This window comes from Lolium rigidum, chromosome 5 (genome assembly GCF_022539505.1).
Source record: "Lolium rigidum isolate FL_2022 chromosome 5, APGP_CSIRO_Lrig_0.1, whole genome shotgun sequence".
Lineage (NCBI taxonomy): Eukaryota > Viridiplantae > Streptophyta > Magnoliopsida > Poales > Poaceae > Lolium > Lolium rigidum.
The window spans coordinates 234,707,287-234,713,794 of record NC_061512.1 but is presented as its reverse complement, the minus strand read 5'-3'; positions in this window follow the sequence as shown (position 1 = coordinate 234,713,794).

The following is a 6,508-nucleotide window of genomic DNA, read 5'->3' as shown; positions in this document are numbered from 1 at the left end:
GCATCTTCCCATGCTTTTTGGACAACATCACGAAAGTTTTTCTCTTTAAACCATTTAGCTTCAAATTTACGGCTTTTCGAATTCCGCTGTCCATGCAAAACTACATGCTCCTTTTTAAATTCTTATTTCTACATAATCTGATAAACCATGATTTTGAGTTTTTGACCATCCTAAATCATAGTTGTACACATAGTTCTAAAAGTTTCAAGTTACGCTATATTATTTGTACAAGATCTTTCAACATTTTCAATGTCCAATTTTTTTGTTTCCAAGGATCCTGCTGCAACGCGCAGGGTATTCTCTAGTTGGGGAGAATTTATCCTCCCTAATTTAGTGGGTGTCCCTTGTTTTCTCCGCCAAATTGAGAGGACATGGCAATTTCTGTTGTAATCTTACGCGTGAGGCCGTGAGCCATGCAGGATTCCTTGGAAACAGCCGTAAATGATGAAGTAATGCTAATCCCCTAAAATCGGATCTCAACTATCCCCAACTCTAACCTCCAATGGCCTGAGCCTCTTCTCCAATCTCCTCGACGCCAAGCCCTGCATGCTCCGCCAACCTCCCCTCAAGCTACGGCACGGGCCACCGGCCCCCACTCCACCCCCATTCCTTCCCGCAGCAGGTCCAACCCGTCGGCGCGGGCTTCACCCGCCGCCGTCTTTCGCTTCGACCTCCGGCAAGGACGCCGTGGACTCAAGTCGAGCCGGCGCCTACTCGTCTCCTCTCCTGCAGCGCCCCACGGAGTAGGAGACCTGGTGATGCCCGACCGAGTCGTGGAACTACACCGGGTTGACCTGGTGCCTCGCCGTCGGGGACGACCAGGGCGGCGCAGCCGTGCCTCTCGCCGGCGGGAGGGGCGCAGGAATTGCAACATGAGGCACGGAGGAAGGCCGGCGGTCGCCTTCCCGAGGTGCTGCTGCCGGCGCCGGCCACGAACCCAAACTGTTGCTCCTCATGCCGACCACCACATTGTCCGTCGCTGCCTCCCCAAGCTTCTGCTGCCCGTGAGCTTCCTCTCCTCCTCCTCATCGACTTGCATTCCTTTCAAATTCAGTACATATCATTTTATCGTGTTCAATGAATGTGGTAGCAGCGGAATTTATGCATAAATCTCCTGTGGCAGCGTTAGGGTTTGGTCCAGTATGATTACTTGAATTAGGCCACGAATTCACAGGAAAAAAGAACTCTAGCCTGTGTTGTTTTAGTCGGCCCCAAAAAACTGCATTTTTTCGCATTCAGAATCTTACTAGTACATAGCTGTGTGAAGTGAAGTTGTTTGATTCCCAAGGGATTGTAGTACGACCTCAGTCTCCTGGTTGCATGCACACTTTATATTTGTTGCCTTTTTTCCTATTGCTGAAATATGGAAGCGGGAAATCTATATTCAACTTAATTAAAAACTTGGTCCGCATAGGCAGTAGTTTCTTTGGATTGTTTTCTGCTCATCATGCACATGCAGTGGTGAAACTCTATCTTGTCTCAAGCTATTACTACTCATATATGTTTTCAGTTTTCACTGCGGTTTGATAACTAACTTGTTGCAGGTACCCATGGATGTGGCTTCTTGCTCTTCCTACTCTAACCTGGGGTTCTTTTCTTTTGTTGCCATTGACGTTGGCAGCTGACGCGGGCCGCTGCTGGTGTCGCCGAAGAGGACGCCGCTGTCCACGTCTCCTCTCCTGCAGCACCCAACGGAGGGGGAGACCTGGTGGTGCCTGGCCGAGACGTAGAACTCCACGGGTTGACCTGGTGCCCCGCTGTCGGGGACGACCAAGGCGGCGCAGCCGTGCCTCTTTCCGGCGGGAGGGGCACAGGAATTGCAACATGAGGCATGGAGGAAGGCTGGCGGTCGTCTTACCGAGCTGCTGCTGCCGGCGCTGGCCACGAACCCGAACTGTTGCTCCTCATGCCGATCACCACATCGTCCACCGCTGCCTCCCAAAACTGCTGCTACCCGTGAGCTCCCTCTCCTCGTCCTCCTCATCGAGTTGCAGTCCTTTTAAATTCAGTACATATCATTTTATCACGTTGAATGAATGTGTTCGTAGCTGAAATTATGCATAAATCTCTTCTGCCATGGCATTAAAGATTTTGTCCTGTACGGCCTGATGATTACTTGAAATAGGCCACGAATTCGTAGGGAAATAACTCTGGCCTGTGTCGTTTCAGTCGCCCCTGAAAAGCTGCATTTTTTCGCATTCAGTTCTCACTAGTACATAGCTTCAAGTTTGAAGTGAAGTTTTTTGATTCCCAATGGATTGAAGTATGTCCTGGACTGCTGGTTGCATGCAGAATTTGTATATGTTGCTTTTTTTCCTATTGATGTAATACGGAAGCAGGAAATCTATTTTACTTGATTAAAATCTTGGTCTAGCTTCATGCTTCAGTCTTTTAGACAATGGGGACTGGGGACTTTAATTCTGTAAAGTTATCCATCATTTTTGTTTCGTGACTGGTTCAGTTGGATATTGTTCTCTACTATTTGATCTTTTTTTAATGCACTTAATGGTTGTAGTAAACACAAGCCTGTCTAGTATTATTTCTGGGTTGGTTCGATTTTTGCGATTAGCTGTATGATTTTAAGCGGTCATACATGTAATTTTGTGTGTAAATATGATCACTTGTTTCTTGAACCTGCATTCGTTCTCAAGTGTAGTTCTGATCTGGTCATTTGCCATGTGATCTACTCACATTTTTTGAACCCTTGGCATGACTTTGTAGATTCGGATCATCTAAAAATTTAGGCCATGTGATCTTTACTCTTATCAGTAGATTAGTAATCATATGCAAATTGAGCTCCCAATTGGCATTATTAGGTAAAAAATATATTATCTTTCATCAAGTTAGTCAATTGACCGAGTAAGCATTCAACATAACAAGTTTACCTGGACAGTGTAGTATCTTGCAGGGACTCAAGTTAGCTGGTGTTGTTTGTGAGTTCATTGTCATACTTATTTCATGCTTGATGAAATGGATGTGTTTTGGAACTAATAGACTAGATCATCCCCACACCATTAAATTGAGTTTTGATCAGCCTGATCTAAGAGCTTTAGATTGCAGCAAGAGTATGATATGCTTTTAATACGAGTTATTTTCTCGGAAAACTGGTTGCTACAAAATATGCATCAAGAACACCATAGCTACAACATCGCCAAGATGCCGTCGTCATGGGAGACAGCAATGCCTTGGTTGGGTCTTTGAGTACGGTGGTCGGTCTACTTTCCTGTGCATGGTCATAACTAGTCACGCACACATTAAATTTTCAGCTTCATCAATAATAATGTAGCCACAGTGGATACCTTTAACTTTCTCTTTTATTTATTTGCCGTCTCATAACTAGTCACGCGCACATCAAATTCCTGCGTCTGCGGTTAGTCCCATATAGCATTCTAACATACAAAAAGAAAAAGAAGGTCACTAATAGTATATGTTGAATCAATGAATAAATAATAGACTTTTGAGACAACTAACCCGCTTTTTTTTATCCCCTAGGTACTTCACAACACGTAAGCTAGAGCAAATACTCTTGAATGCCTTCATCCAGTTGTCAATAGTCCACTTCGGAACAACAAAAATGTCACGATCAGTTTTTTCTTCTTTTTTAGGATCAGTTGTGGCTCAACTTTTTTTTCTTTTGTGGGTTTAGCCAGCACCGTCAAGCATGAGACTAAACCCACGAAAGAAAAAAAGAGTAGAGACACAAATGATACTAAAAAAGAAGAAGAAAAAACTGATCGTCACATGCTTGTTGTTTCGAAGTGGACTATTGACAACTGGATGAAGGCATTCAACAGGATTTTCTCTAACTTACGTGTTGTGAAGTTCCTGGGGCATAAAAAAGAGCGGGTTAGTTTTCTCAAAAGTCTATTATTTATTCATTGATTCAACTTATACTATTAGTGACATTCTCTTTCTTTTTCTATGGAAGGGACGTAGCCCATGTAGTTATTCAGTTGACTACATGGATACTGGTTGGGTCTTTGAGTACGGTGGTCGGTCTACTTTGATGTGCATGGTACTACTTGTTCCGTATTATTGCTTGCTTTGATGTTGCTGTGACTAAACAATAGCATTACTTTATTGTATTGTCTTAAAGCATACTTACAGGTGAACTGTTGAGAGTAATTTTCACATCACTATTGAGAGAAGAAAAGAAAACTTAAACGATCTATCTTGGCCGTGCCTATTGGAAACATGTACATTTCCTGGTTCAAAACATATATCATTATCGTCATGTTTATAATCTAGAATGTTATGTAGGCAAATGATCCTATTTTTTTTTTTGCTCATAGTACTCATGCCCATGCTTGTGCCCCATGCAGAAAACGTTGAATGACATCAACGCCGACCTCCCTGAGCTCTTGGTGGTGGTCTCCTCTTCTTGCCCGGTCTGTTGTCGCCCGGATTCCACCTGGAGCAAATGCAAGCGTCTTCCGGGAGAAGGTCGAGGGACAACTGGACCGTGATGCTGGTTCATTTCAAGCCTGCCACAAGATAAATATTAATGATTGCCAATGTCTTTCGTTGGTACCTTCTTGTTGTGAATCATTTCTCAGTTCTAGCATATCATTTGCTACGTTACATGAACCAGAGAGGTCTCTAGTTAGAATTTCTCTCACATATATATTGTTCGCATGAATTGGTTATATACATTCTGGAGCATTGGAGCAGCATTATTCAATTTTTCTTTATTTAATGAATTTCTTCATTGGATTTTTCTTGAATTTTCATGTATATATTTGTTCTTATGTGACACATCCGAGCTACGGACATAAACATGCGCTGACATAATTTTACTGCTACATGCAGGGTTTGGCTCTCCGATGCAGCTCTTTCAGGATGCACTTGAAACCCTCTGTGTCGTCCCTAGGTACTCTTCTACTCCAGTTTCCGTAGTCGAAGACCCTAGCTCCTCCTCTCCCATGTAGCCTTAACCGATGGTAGCCCCTGGTATTTCTGTGCAGCTACTCGTTAGACACCTCTATTGCTCCTTGCATTCGATAACGGCTCCATGAAGCTTTGCATCCTCAAGATAAGGATCTGGTATATCTCAATCCACCGCGATGCCTCTCTCTTGTTGTGACAGCTATTGTACCATGAGATTGATGAATCATGAATGTGTGCTTTTGAACGGCATTTGAGTTAGCATATTCTCGGTGTACCTGTGTGTTGTCATGTTCAATCTGGTGTTACCGTGGCGGTTGGATCTGCTTTTTTATGGTTAATTAGGGTGATTCAATTGGACACTAGTTAATTAGTTGATCATGCATGTCGGCGATCTTTGTTTTATATTTGTCTCCCGACATGTTTGCATGACATGTAGGTTTGTATTCAACTATGATATATGATGTTAATTGTATTTTTGTCGAACAGTTCTATTACTAGCTTGGTGATGGCTCTTGTTGTTAGGCATGTCTTTCTGGGGGTAGATTTATGCATATCCACTGCTCCCTCCATTCCAATGAATAAAGCTTATATTTCTAAAAAGTCAAGCCAAGTAAAGTTTGACCAAACTTGTAGAAAAGTATATATCAACAAATGTGGTATTCTATAGGTATCACATGAAAATATATTTCATGATTTATCTAATAGTATTGATTTTGTATTTTTTGTGAAAACTTGGTCAAACTTTACTCGGTTTGACTTCTCGGAAATAATATAAGCCTTATTGATTGGAATGGAGGTAGTAGATGTTTACAAATGATTCCTTGTCACTTGCCGTTAAATAGTAACTTCCTGTGACCTGTTTCTGGTAGGTACGTGTTAATTGTGGAATACTTTGTGGTGGTCCCCTCAAGTTGATCATCTTAAACTTGCTTTTTGCACTATTAACTTTGTATAGATACTTGAATGATATGATATTGTACCCGTCTTGGCATAATGTGTAGGATAACGTTGCATAGAAAACAAAAATTTTCCTACCGCGAACACGCAATCCAAGCCAAGATGCAATCTAGAAGACGGTAGCAACGAGGGGGTATCGAGTCTCACCCTTGAAGAGATTCCAAAGATACAAGATGAGGCTCTTGTTGCTGCGGTAGACGATCACTTGCCGCTTGCAAAAGCGCGTAGAAGATCTTGATCACGATCGGTTCTGGCGCCACGAACGGCGAGCACCTCCGTACTTGGTCACACGTTCGGTTGTTGATGAAGACGACGTCCACCTCCCCGTTCCGGCAGGGCAGCGGAAGTAGTAGCTCCTCTTGAATCGACGGCGACGACGGCGTGGTGTCGGTGGTGGTGGAGAAATCCGGCGGAGCTTCGCTTAAGCGTGCGGGATGTGGTGGAGGAGAGAGACCGCTAGGGTTTGGGGAGAGAGGGGGTTGGGCGCCGGCCCTCTAAGGGGTGCGGCCAAGGCTGAGCCAAAGAGTGGCTGCCCCCTCCCTCTCCTCCTCATTATATAGGTGGAAGCCCCAAGAGTTCTAGTCCAAGTCTTCGAATAAGACCCCAACACTAAAACCTCCCATATGTGGGAAACCTACTCAAGGAGGGAGTCCCACTCAAGGTG